The sequence below is a fragment of the Ranitomeya imitator genome, chromosome 5 (assembly GCF_032444005.1).
Source record: "Ranitomeya imitator isolate aRanImi1 chromosome 5, aRanImi1.pri, whole genome shotgun sequence".
Classification (NCBI taxonomy): Eukaryota; Metazoa; Chordata; class Amphibia; order Anura; family Dendrobatidae; genus Ranitomeya; species Ranitomeya imitator.
The window spans coordinates 301,883,975-301,896,903 of NC_091286.1; positions in this window are offsets into that span (position 1 = coordinate 301,883,975).

A 12,929-nucleotide genomic window follows, 5' to 3' on the forward strand; every position below is an offset into this window, starting at 1 on the left:
AGGGCTGGATTGTCCCTACAGCACTTGCATCAAAGGGAATAAGTACAGCAGGTTACACAGGATTGAAAATTGGCTAGCGGACCTGAAGGCATCTAGTCCAAATGTGCAAGTTGTAAAGGAACAGCAGAGATACTGTATATGGCAAACTTGTTCCTTGAAGCAGGAGTGTGGTGTTTGGAATTTAAATAATTATAGATATAATGGTACATTGTAGAAGGAGAGCAGTCACACTCATAAGAGGTGCAGAGATGTATAGGTGAACTGGTATCTTGCACCATGAGCATGGACACACAAAAAAAGGTAGCAGAGATGTAAAAGACAAGCTCATATTTTATCAGAAATAACACGTGGTAGCAGAGTTAGTGTTCAATACTCATTCAGCACATAGCTGCCTGAACCAGCCTTTGAACTTCTTGGGTGATGATATCAGAAATGGTTGCCAAGTTTTCCTAGTAACCTGGATCAGACTAGGAGAGACGAAGCTGGCCATAGGGGAAGGAAGCCAATGGTGGCATTGCGGCTGAGGCAGGTAACACTAAAATTATGCAATTGCATCAGGGATATACAAACATTACATTTCCAATACTTAATGTAGCTTATTAAAAATTTGTAAATAACTCTAAATAATGAATTCCATTTTTCAGGTATAGCAAGCATTTCTGCAATAATCTTGATTCAGTGCTTTTTTTCTTGTAACTGTACTTTATTTTTGCCATTAATGAACCTCTTTTTATGCGCTCTATATGATTGCTGGGTGGAAAGTTTAATGAAAAAAAGAAAATATAATAAAAGCTGAAAAAGGACATTTTTCTTTATATTTTGGACAATCTTCACAAGTCATAGACACATTACTTGCTTTAAAGGTCAATGGTTTTAGTTCAAGCACTTCCTATATTTCACGTGAACATGTTGGATGTTTCAGGCAGAAATAAAAGTGATCATGTTGAGGCTGTCAGTTTGAGAAGAAAGCTAAAACTTGTGAATAGAGAACAATATCCTACTGCTCGAGCTTTTATTTGGCACAATATTTTATTTATTGTATTCTTTGTGGGGATGCTAGCGAAAGAAACTTTTATTTCACAGTACAACTTGTAATTGGCTTAGTTTTCTTGAGTTATAGATGTCACAGAATTTTATATAAACTATTAAAGGTTGATATACTTTGAAGTTGTACTGACGCAAAAGAACATTTAGTAACAGATACAATTATAGATATTAGTGGCAACATTTCCTCAAGCAAGAATTAATTTGATCTGAAATGATATTGGCAGCTAAAATTAAAGGAGTATGCAGGAGCGATGCAGATATTAAAAGCATTAGGTTTTACTGACCTGATAATGGCTTATGAACTACATATGATACATTAATACACTAATATAGAATACTAGAAAGTTTCTAAACGGAGTTTACACCTCATTCTGAAAATCTGGGTGAGAAAACCTCAGAAAATCTAGTTAAATTTAAGCTAATTTAATCTAAATATGGACTTTATTTCTGGACTATTTGTGACGTATACATACAGTATATCAACTTTGACAAGGGCAAATTATTGAGTTTTGACAATCATGACCATCTCCAAAATAGCAAATTTTGTAGGGTGTCTTCAATTAAGGGTAAGTTCACTCTTTACGTTTTTGCTGAGTTTTTTTCTGGAGGAAAAACCTGCTTTCTTGTCAGTAAAGATGCTGCTTACAAAAAGTAGGTTTTGCTGTGTTTTTTTGCTGTGCATTTGCTACTTTTTAGCTGTGTTTTTATTGTCTCTTGTGCTTGCTGATAAAGATGAGTGCCCCCCCCAAAAAACACTATGCAACTTCCTTACGTTTTTGCATAAAAAAAACACAGCAAAGCTTGATACCTGCATTTTTGCTGTGTATTTTTATGCTTTTTTGCATTGCTCATTGGGAGATTTTAGTGATCCAAATATTTGCTGGGAATATCTCTCAGGTAAAAGTAAAGGGTCCAGAAAATTCTTATCTTCTCTCTCTGACAACTTTATTTTTCAAAAGGTGCAAGAGAGAACAACAGGATCTGCAATTTTGGATGTAATTCTCATCCAACAAGAAGGAAATATGTTGAGGACGTAAAGGTGGCTGGGAATTTAGGAGGCAGCGATCATGCTATTCTCAAATTTTGGATTGCAAGAGGAGAAAGACCAGCAAGGACTCAGGCTTTAAGTTTAGACTTCAGAAAGGCAGGTTTTAATGGACTCAGGAAGAGGTTACAAAAGATCCAATGGCTGGATGTTCAAAAGGACAGAAATGTCCAAGAAGGATTAGAGAGTTTGCTAAATGAAATTCACACATCACATTCAGCAACAATACTGAAAAAAGGAAGAATTGGAAGCATTTAAAGCGACCAGGATGGACCAACACAGAAGTTAAACACTTGTTAAAAAGGAAAAGAGAAATGTATATTAAATTAAAAGAGGGGACATATCTAAAGAAGAATATAATGCTGTTTGTAGGGAATGCAGGGCAAGTGTTAGAAGAGCTAAAGGCAGTAATTTAGTTAGGCTAATGAGCACTAAAAAGGATTTTGGGGTATGTCAAAAGCAAAAGAAAAGTCAGAGATGCTATAGGATTTTTACAGGATGAAAAGGGTGAAGTGGTCACAAATAATGTTGAGAAGACCGATCTTTTGAATTCCTATTTTGCATCTGTGTTCTCTAAGAAAGAAGTTGTAACATCAAGTGATCTTCATGGTGCTGTTAAAGGAATAAAAGAATCTGCACTATCTATAAACAGAAAGATGGCGAAGGAACACTTAGCTAATTTAAATGAATTTAAATCTCCTGGTCCAGTTAAATTACATCTTAGGGTACTGAAAGAGATAGCAGATTAAATTGCAGAACAACAAGCTAGAGTCTTAGAAAAATACTGGAGAACAGGAGCAGTCCCAGAATAGTGGAGAAGGGCAAATTATGTTTCTATCTTCAAATAATGAAAGAAGATTGAGCCAGGAAATTACAGGACAGTGAGCCTTACTTGCATACCAGGAAAGATCTTTGAACCAATTATTAAACAGCATGCATGTAAGTACTTGGATAAGAATGCAATAATTAACCAGAGCCAGCAGAGGTTTGTAGCAAACAAGTCATGTCAGACTAATCTGATTTCCTTCTGTGATGGAATCACTGACTGGGTGAATCAGGGAAATGCAGTAGATATAGTATATCTCGACTTCATCAAAGCCTTTTATAAATTGTCTCATGCTATCCTTATTGAAAAAATGACCAAATATGGGATTTACAAGGCTATGGTTTGTTGGATTCATAACTGGCTCAGTGATCATACTCAAAGAGTGATAATAAATGGTTGCACATCCAATTGAAAGAGCGTTTCAAGTGGGGTACCACAAGGCTCTGTCCTGGCCACAATGTTGTTCAACATTTTTATAAATGATCTAGATATGGGAGCTGAAGATAAAATAATCAAATTTGCAGATTATGCAAATTGCTGGGAAAAGATAATACTGATAATAATAGAAAGGTGATGATATTGATACAGTCATGTGCAGCATATCATTAAGACGGTAACATGAGAAGCATGACCCTAGCTAAATGCAAAAGTGAAAAATTGTATTAAAAAATAGATTAAAGATATAAAAATAAGATACAATGAATCCATACAAGGTTAGGAACCAGACATAAGGAAAAATGAGCAGGGCAGTTAGAGTCCCCAAGTAATGGCACAATGCAGATGGCATGCATGAAAAAAAGATAAGTAGATGAATGAAATATATAAAATAAAAAAAGGTGAAATATGGTGAATAATACCAGTCATAACAATAAGGTACAAGTATATATGTATAGTTGTACCAGTTATAATTAACAAACAAAAATGAAGATAATAATTGGTGATGAGTGAATGAGCTCTAATAACACATGCGGGGATTGCCTGTTTTCTAGGCAATCCTTACATGTGTTGTGGCTGTCTAGTAGCTGCAAAACATTCAACCTGCAGAGACTCAAACATGTTATCCAAGCACACTCAACATACTTGGATAACTTCCGAGCATGCTAGGATAACACGTTATCTGAGCACGTTTGCTCATCACTAATAGTAATGCTAGACATCCATCTTTGTGCCAACTTCCGTGGCTTTGTCCGGAGCTAATGTCCGGAGCTAATGTCCGGAGCTAATGTCCGGAGCTAATGTCCAGAGATTAATTGCCTAGAATACTACTTCCTGCAATTTGTGCCAACTTCCGTGGCTTTGTCCGGAGCTAATGTCCGGAGCTAATGTCCGGAGCTAATGTGCGGAGATAATGTCCGGAGCTAATGTCCGGAGCTAATGTCCGGAGATAAGTGACGTCAACAGTGTCCAGTGTCTGATTGGTTGCCGCCTGCTGCGAGCGACCAATCAGAAACGTGCCGTACTGTGACACACTCCGCCCGCCATTTTGGTGTGATTTTTGAATTTTTACCTCACAGCAAGTTTCTACTGCGTGGAGGCGGGCCCAGTGACGTTGCTCTTCAAGCTCCTGCCGAATTTCGTCAAAAAAATGATAATACCATTTACCAAAACTATATATATTTAGTTGTGAAGTGGTTCAGTGACATTTTCACACCAATTTTGAACTTTTGTTTGGTGTTTTCTCCATATACTGCCTATTATTCACTGACTGTTATACTGAGAGACTGCCGTTTATTAACCTCTTCTTTGCCACATTGGGTATATTGCTCTATTATTTGCCACATAAGGACATTGTCCATTATTGCCCAGCAATTTCTCTGCAATATAAACTGCCTATTTATTAATATCTGCATTCCTGCAAAGAACTATTGCCTATTATTAACTGGCTATTTTCCTACTACCTGACACTGCCTCTTATTAACCTGTTGTTTGCCACCACCACGCTTAAAGCTGTTTAGCTTAGCCAACATGAGCTCTAATAGTAAGGATACTAATGACACAGAGCCCAAAGCTGCTGATGGTGCACGTAAGATTAGGTCTGATAGAAAGTATACTAATAATGCAGAGCAAAAAGACGCCGATGCCGCACGTAAGCGCAAACAGCGTGCTAACAAGAGTACAGAGGATAGATGCAAGCGCATGGACACTGTTAAGTATACTAATGACACAGAGTCCAAAGCTTATGATGGCGCACGTAAGATCAGGTCTGATATAAAGTATGGTAATGATGCAGAGCGAAAAGCCGCCGATGCCGGACGTAAGCGCAAACAGCGTGTTAACAAGAGTACAGAGGATAGATGCAAGTGCCTGGATACTGTTAAGTATACTAATGACACAGAGCCCAAAGCTGCTGATGGCGCACGTAAGATCAGGTCTGATATAAAGTATGGTAATGATGCAGAGCGAAAAGCCGTCGATGCCGCACGTAAGCGCAAACAGCGTGTTAACAAGAGTACAGAGGATAGATGCAAGCGCCTGGATACTGTTAAGTATACTAATGACACAGAGTCCAAAGCTGCTGATGGCGCACGTAAGATCAGGTCTGATATAAAGTATGGTAATGATGTAGAGCGAAAAGCCGCCGATGCCGCACGTAAGCGCAAACAGCGTGCTAACAAGAGTACAGAGGAGAGATGCAAGCGCCTGGACACTGTTAAGTATACTAATGACACAGAGCCCAAAGCTGCTGATGGCGCAAGTAACATCAGGTCTGATAATAAGTATACCAATGACGCTGAGCGAAAAGCCGCCGATGCCGCACGTAAGCACAAACAGCGTGCTAACGAGACTACAGAGGACAGACATAAGCGCCTGGACACTGTTAATGCTGCTTGCAATAAACGCATTACTAATGAGTCTTTTGAGGACAAAACTAATCGATTAAGTAATAAAGCTGCTGCTGCACGCTCTCAACGTTGCAAACATAATATTTCCACGTCCTCAGTCATAGATTCTGCCCACAATACAGCTTCTTTGTCTCCATTCATAGAATGTGTGCAGCTTGAAGCTCCTTTAACCGTTGGTAAATCTGCACGTAAGCGCAAACACTGTCCTACTTACACTCCAAATGATAAACGCCGTCGCCTGCACACTGTTAAGTCTGCTTATAAGACATGCTTCACACCTGACTCTTCTAAGGCAACAAACAAACCATTACCAAATGCAGCTGGTGCACGCCGTGAATGGCGCAAAAAAACCGCTTGCACCTCCATATTAATAAACTCTGACCACGATACACCTTCCAACTCCTCAGTGATTGAATCTGTGGACAGTGAAGATCCTCTACCAGGTCCACGCTTTATATATGTTGGCTTACAGAAACATTCCAATGCTCCGTTATCACAACCTGTACCTCAACATCCTATAGGTTTTACTAATGATGACAGTACCATAGTAGAACACTCCTGTGGTCCTATGAAATATTTATGTGAACATTGTCAAGCATTACATTTTAATGCTGAGATACCAGCAGATAAAAATTTTACTCTGTGTTGTCACAAGAGTAAAGTGCATATACCTATACCCCAATATCCCGAGGTCTTTAAACGATTGCTGACAGGGGAGAGTGAGTTCAGTAAGAATCTCATGGAAAATATTCGTAGTATTAACAGCTCATTTGCTTTCGCCTCCATGGGTGCCAATATATCCCCTCCACCTGGACATGGCCCTTACTGTTTCCGTATACATGGACAAATATATCATTGTACTGGAACTCTACATCCCAGTGATGATCAAGTTCCAGCTTATGCCCATCTGTATATTTTGGATACCGCTACCGCGAATGAACAACGTTTAAACTGTGAACAAAATCAAAAATGTCATCCCACTTTGATGAGTATAATTGCTCTTCAGTTAGACAATGTGAATCCCTTTGTTGCTGCCTACAAAATGTTACGAGATGTGGAACATGAAGAACATCTTAAAGCTGAAGCTAATAGCACTCTCATGCCAAATATCATCATGGCCCTTAAACAAGATCGGAATCAAGACCCTCGCCGATATAATAATCCAACTGTCAATGAAGTTGCTGTCATATTTGAAAATGACAATGGAGAGCTACCATTTAATCGTGATATTTTAATACATTTACAACCGGACCCCAAAAATCCTTTGGCGCCAAGAACACAACAGGTCAGCATTCTACACAGTAATTTAGATGCTTTACTCTATCCTTTATTTTTCCCTTACGGAGACCAGGGCTGGCATGATGGCCTCAAGCAACAAGGGCAAAGTCCACGCAGAGTTACACAACTGCAATATTACTGCTATGTGCTGTCTGTCCGTAATCAGTTTAATCCACTCCTGAATGGTGGCAAACTCACTCAGCAGTACTTAGTGGATGCTTATGTGAAAATCGAGGCAAATCGCCTAAATTATATCCGTCAACACCAAAAGGATTTGAAAGTAGAGGATTATTGTGTACTCCAGGAACATCTCCAGAAAAAATCCATTGAGAAGGGCATCCCCATTGGAAAAACGGTCATTTTACCATCTTCGTTTGAAGGCAGTCCCAGGAATATGCAGCAGCGGTACCAGGATGCCATGGCTATTGTGACTAAATATGGTTGTCCTGATCTATTCATCACCATGACCTGTAATCCGAAATGGAATGAGATTACTGAGAATTTGGAACCTTGGCAGCGTGTGGAACATAGACCTGATTTGGTGGCACGTGTTTTCAAAATAAAACTGGAAGCACTCTTAAAAGACATTAACAATGGATTATTTGGGAAAGTTTGCGCTATGGTTCATGTAATTGAATTTCAAAAACGTGGCCTTCCACACGCTCACATTTTGATTATTCTGGACAGCAACTCCAAATTAAGGACTGAGGAGGACATAGACAATACAGTGTGGGCTGAAATTCCCAATCCTACCCACTACCCTCAGCTCCATAAAATTGTTCTCCAACATATGATTCATGGTCCGTGTGGAGAACACAACCCAAATTCTCCCTGTATGGATCTGGGGAAGTGTACAAAAGGTTTCCCTAAAGATTTGCAACCAAGAACCATCATAGCTAAGGACGCCTATCCTACTTACCGCAGACACTTTGGCCCATCTTTTCAACACCATTCTAATATGATTGATAATTCGTGGGTGGTTCCATATAATCCGTTCCTGCTATTAAAATACAAGTGCCATATAAATGTCGAAGTTTGTGGTTCCATTCAGGCTGTGAAAATTTATTTAAATACGTCTACAAAGGACATGATAAAGCCAATCTTGAAATCTGCCAGACTAACATCCAACATGATGAAACACACCAATTCATGGATTCAAGATATGTCAGTGCACCAGAGGCAGCTTGGCGAATATTCTCATATCCAATGCATAAACAATCTCATAGCATCATTCGCCTTGCTGTACATCTACCGCATTCTCAGCCACTCTATTTTCATGAGGATGACTCTATTGGAAACATCAAACAAAAGCTCCATCAAAATTCTACACTTATGGCCTACTTCAAGCTTAATCAGAACGACCATCATGCTCATATTTATTTATACTGTGAAATTCCCGAAAACTATGTTTGGAAAGAAGGTTCTTGGGAAGTTAGAAAGCGAGCAGGTGGTTCTGTGATTGGACGAATGTATACTGTCAGTGTGAAAGACCAAGAACGCTACTATTTAAGATTGTTATTGTTACATGTCAAAGGTGCAACCAGTTTTGACAGCATAAAAACTGTACACGGAGTAACACATGAAACCTTCAAAGATGCGCCATTAGCTCTTGGCTTACTATTTGATGATAGTCTGTGGAGAAATACATTACTTGATGCCAGTATTCTCAACATGCCAGCAGAGCTATGTGACATGTTTGCCTACATTTGTATTTTTGGTCCTCCAGCTAAACCTCGGGACTTATGGGATGAATTTAAGGAACACTTTGTAGAAGACTACTGCCATGCATACCACTCCGACACTCTGGAGTGTGTCAATTGTGAAGGCTATGCCATGACAGATGTCCAACATGTTCTTAAAGCTCATGGCAAAACTTATATTGATTTTAATTTGCCACGTCCAGTCAAGAAACAACACCTCCTCCCACAGTATGATAAAGATTATGAGTTATCAGCAGCTGCTGAAATGAAAGCTACTCTAAATGAGGACCAACTTTTTGCTTTTGATGCTATCACTCAAGCTTTAGAAGACACTAATTCTACAGCAAAGTGTTTTTTCCTTGATGGTCCTGGTGGCAGCGGAAAAACGTACCTATATCATCTACTCCTACATCAGCTAAGAGGACAAGGAGACATTGTGTCACCTGCTGCCACTACTGGAATTGCCGCCAACTTGCTACAAGGTGGACGAACCATTCATTCTCTTTATGGGATTCCAATTCCTGTGAATGAAACATCTGTTTCCAGGATTAAGAATGATACCGATGCAGCAAAAGATTTGCACAGCACTAAACTTTTTATTATTGATGAGTGCACAATGCTATCCAAATATGCATTGCATGTCATTGATAGAGTTTTACGTGATGTCATGACAACAAATGTAGCTCACAAAGAAAAAACACTGTTTGGAGGTAAAGTGATTGTTTTTGGAGGCGACTTTAGACAATGTCTTCCTGTCATCCCTCATGTGACAAGAACTGATGTTGTAGAGAGCTGTATAAAATATTCACAACACTGGCAACATTTTACTTGCCTGCCACTTATTAACAACATGCGCTCCATTGATCCTCACTACAGCAGTTGGTTGCTTCAACTGGGAAATGGTGAACTATCTAATGAACATAACCTTGGAGATGATGTAATTGAAATTCCTCCAGACATGGTATGTACTGGCTCTTTAATAATTGAAATTTTTGGAGATAATCTTTGTATTGATGTGAATGACACCGAAAGTATAAATACAGCTGCATCTCATGCAATTTTATGTCCAAAAAATGAGGACGTTGAGAAAGTCAATTCCCAAGTCATGGATTTATTGATAGGTGACTATACTGAATATATCAGTGATGATTCCATCGATCCTGATGAAGCTGATGACCTCGATCAATACCCACTTGAGTTTTTGAATTCACTAACACCAACTGGTATGCCTTCACATCGGCTGAAACTTAAAATTGGCACCATTGTCATGTTATTACGTAATGTGAACACGAACAAAGGTCTCTGCAATGGTACGCGGCTCATTGTCACTGCCTTACATGCCAATATCATACTGGCTAAAGTAATTAGTGGATCAGCAGCAGGAAATGTGGTATTCATTCCACGAATTGATTTGTGTCCATCAGAGACTGGATTACCTTTTAAATTAAGACGGAGACAATTTCCCATCAAGCCCGCATTTGCAATGACCATAAATAAATCTCAAGGCCAGACCCTCCATCGAGTTGGCATTTATCTACCAGAACCTGCTTTTGCCCATGGTCAATTGTATGTTGCTTTTTCCAGGGTGAAGCAATGTTGCAATGTGAGGGTTAAAGTGGTTAATACACCACTTCAAGGACAATTATTGGCTGATAGTACTAAAGTCTTCACACGTAATATTGTGTACAAAAATATTTTAGTTTAAACTTAATTTTCTTTTTTTCATTATTCAGTTTTTCTAATAACATAGACAGCAATAGGCAAATTCTATGTGTAGAGATAAGGAAAAAAAAAAAATAAAAAAAAATTAGTGTAGCCATAGACATATAGATTTTAAGTACTTATGTAGGAAATACGTATATAACATACGTACTCATTAGCATATAGGGTTAATAACTCTATATCATATCTACATAAATTTAGAAATATGATATATCAATACATATTTTTATAGGTAAGTAGAACACACATTAAGTACAAGATGTAAGATGTGTATCATTCAAATGCCTGTATTTGGTGATAGGAACCTGTATTTGAAGCTCCAGCAGTATAGCTGCTGAGAGATTTCATTTTGTTTTTAAAAAGGGTGAGGTTTTTGTGAACAGGTAAGAGACGGGTGGGATGGCTGTTCACACACATCTCTATCTTCAGGTGTGTTCTGTACATAGAAATAGATATATAGATAGGTACATTTTTAGATAGATAGGGAAAGAATAGAGATTTTGCTTTCACATCAACATTTTTCTGCTATTTGGAGAATTTATGGTGGAAAAAAGGCTATTTCTGCACTTCCTGCCTAAGGGCTGACCCACGCCACTCTTGCTGTAAGTTGCATGCAATGTATACGGAATTTGTAGTTCACTTGCGGCAGGTGCGGCACATGTGGTTTCTGCTGTTTTCGCCACAAAATCTCCACTTACCAGTGTTTTTGTTGTGGCTGCATTTAATGCAATAGAGATATTGTCATAAGAGCCACCCATAAAGGAGGTGGTGTTGTTATTCAGGATTTCACAGACCACATAAAAGAAGCCAATTGGATTCTCTCAGACCCTACCTATTATATAAAAATCTGCCAGGATCCGTTGTCTCAGATCGTTCCAGTGTATAATTCCTTAATCAAAAGGGCATTCAACAACAATGTATTTAATGACAAGGAGGAAAGGTTTTTATTCTATCCACTATCCTACTATTCCATTTCTCTATCACTTACCAAAAATCCACAAAAGTCTGACTGATCCCCCTGGCAGACCCATTATCTTGGGGATTGGATCTCTAACAAGTAGTGATGGGCGGACCCCCCGATATTCATGATCGGCGGGTTTGCCCGAGTTTTTCTGTAAAGTTCAAGTTCAGGGACGGAAATGATGTGAACTTGCGTCTGAACCCCGAACTTGGACTTTACAGATGGGGGGCTGTAAAAGAAAACATAAAATTAATAATAAACATTATAATTATACTTACCTGTACAGCGATGCATTCTCCCGTCCTGCATCCGTTTCCATGGAGGCTCATTACCTTTTGGAGGTATTCATTGCACTCGGCAGCCTTCGGCTTTCTCCAGCAGTGTTCGTGCGGTTATGTCACCGCACGAACACTGCCAGAAAAAGCCGAAGACTTCCGAGTGCAATGAATACTGACTGAAGGTAATGAGCCTCCATGGAAACAAATGCGGCCAGGAGACAGTGGGACTGGAGGATTCGTCACTGGACAGGTAAGTATAATATTTATCATGTTTATAATTAATTTTATGTTTTCTTTTACAGGCCCTGGACCCGAACTGGACCCGAACTGTAACACAGGTTTCCCATGGAAACCCGTGTTCGGGACCTTGTGACCTGTTCGGTACGGTCCTGGACTTTACAGTTAGTAAAAAGTTGTCTTGCCGAATATATTGATATCATCATGCATTCATATATGCACAACTTGCCGAGTTTTTTGAGGGATTCCACTCAGCTCATTGAGATATTGCAAAACATCAATTGGAACCTATCCTTTTTATTTCTTACACTGGATGTGGCGTCCCTATATTTCAATATATCCCATGAAATCGGACTTTTGTGTTGTAATACATTTTTATCAATGGACAATAGACTCCCAGTCACACATAAAGAGTTTGTTTTAGAAGGACTTTCCTTCATATTGAAAAAGATTTTTTTTATGTTCTTGAAAGATTTCTACCATCAAACAAGGGAAACAGCTATGGGATCAAAGGTCGCAGCAACTTATGCAAATCTATTTATGGACATTTTTGAGGCTCTGTTTATCACCAAAACCCATACAAAAAGAGTATAATTTTGTATAAAAGATATATAGATGGCCTTTTTATAATTTGGCAAAATTCCCAGATTAATAGTGAGGTCTTCATAAACGAACTAAATTCAAATAACTGGGGTTTAACCTTTTCACCAAAAATAGGTAAACAATCCATTGATTTTTTGGATCTGTCCATTTTCATTTTTGCCAACCAAATCTGTACTAGGACATTTTTAAAAAATGTTGATGATAACAGTTACATCCATTTTAAGAGTAGCCATTATTCCAAATGGCTTTTAAACATGCCTCAAAACCAATTCAGAAGGATCAAGAAGAACTGTACCCCTTGTAGTCTGATTTCTTATCTCAAGCCGAGATCATCAAACAAAGATTTTTAGAAAAAAAAAATCACAGTATGTGCACTTTTAATTATTCCA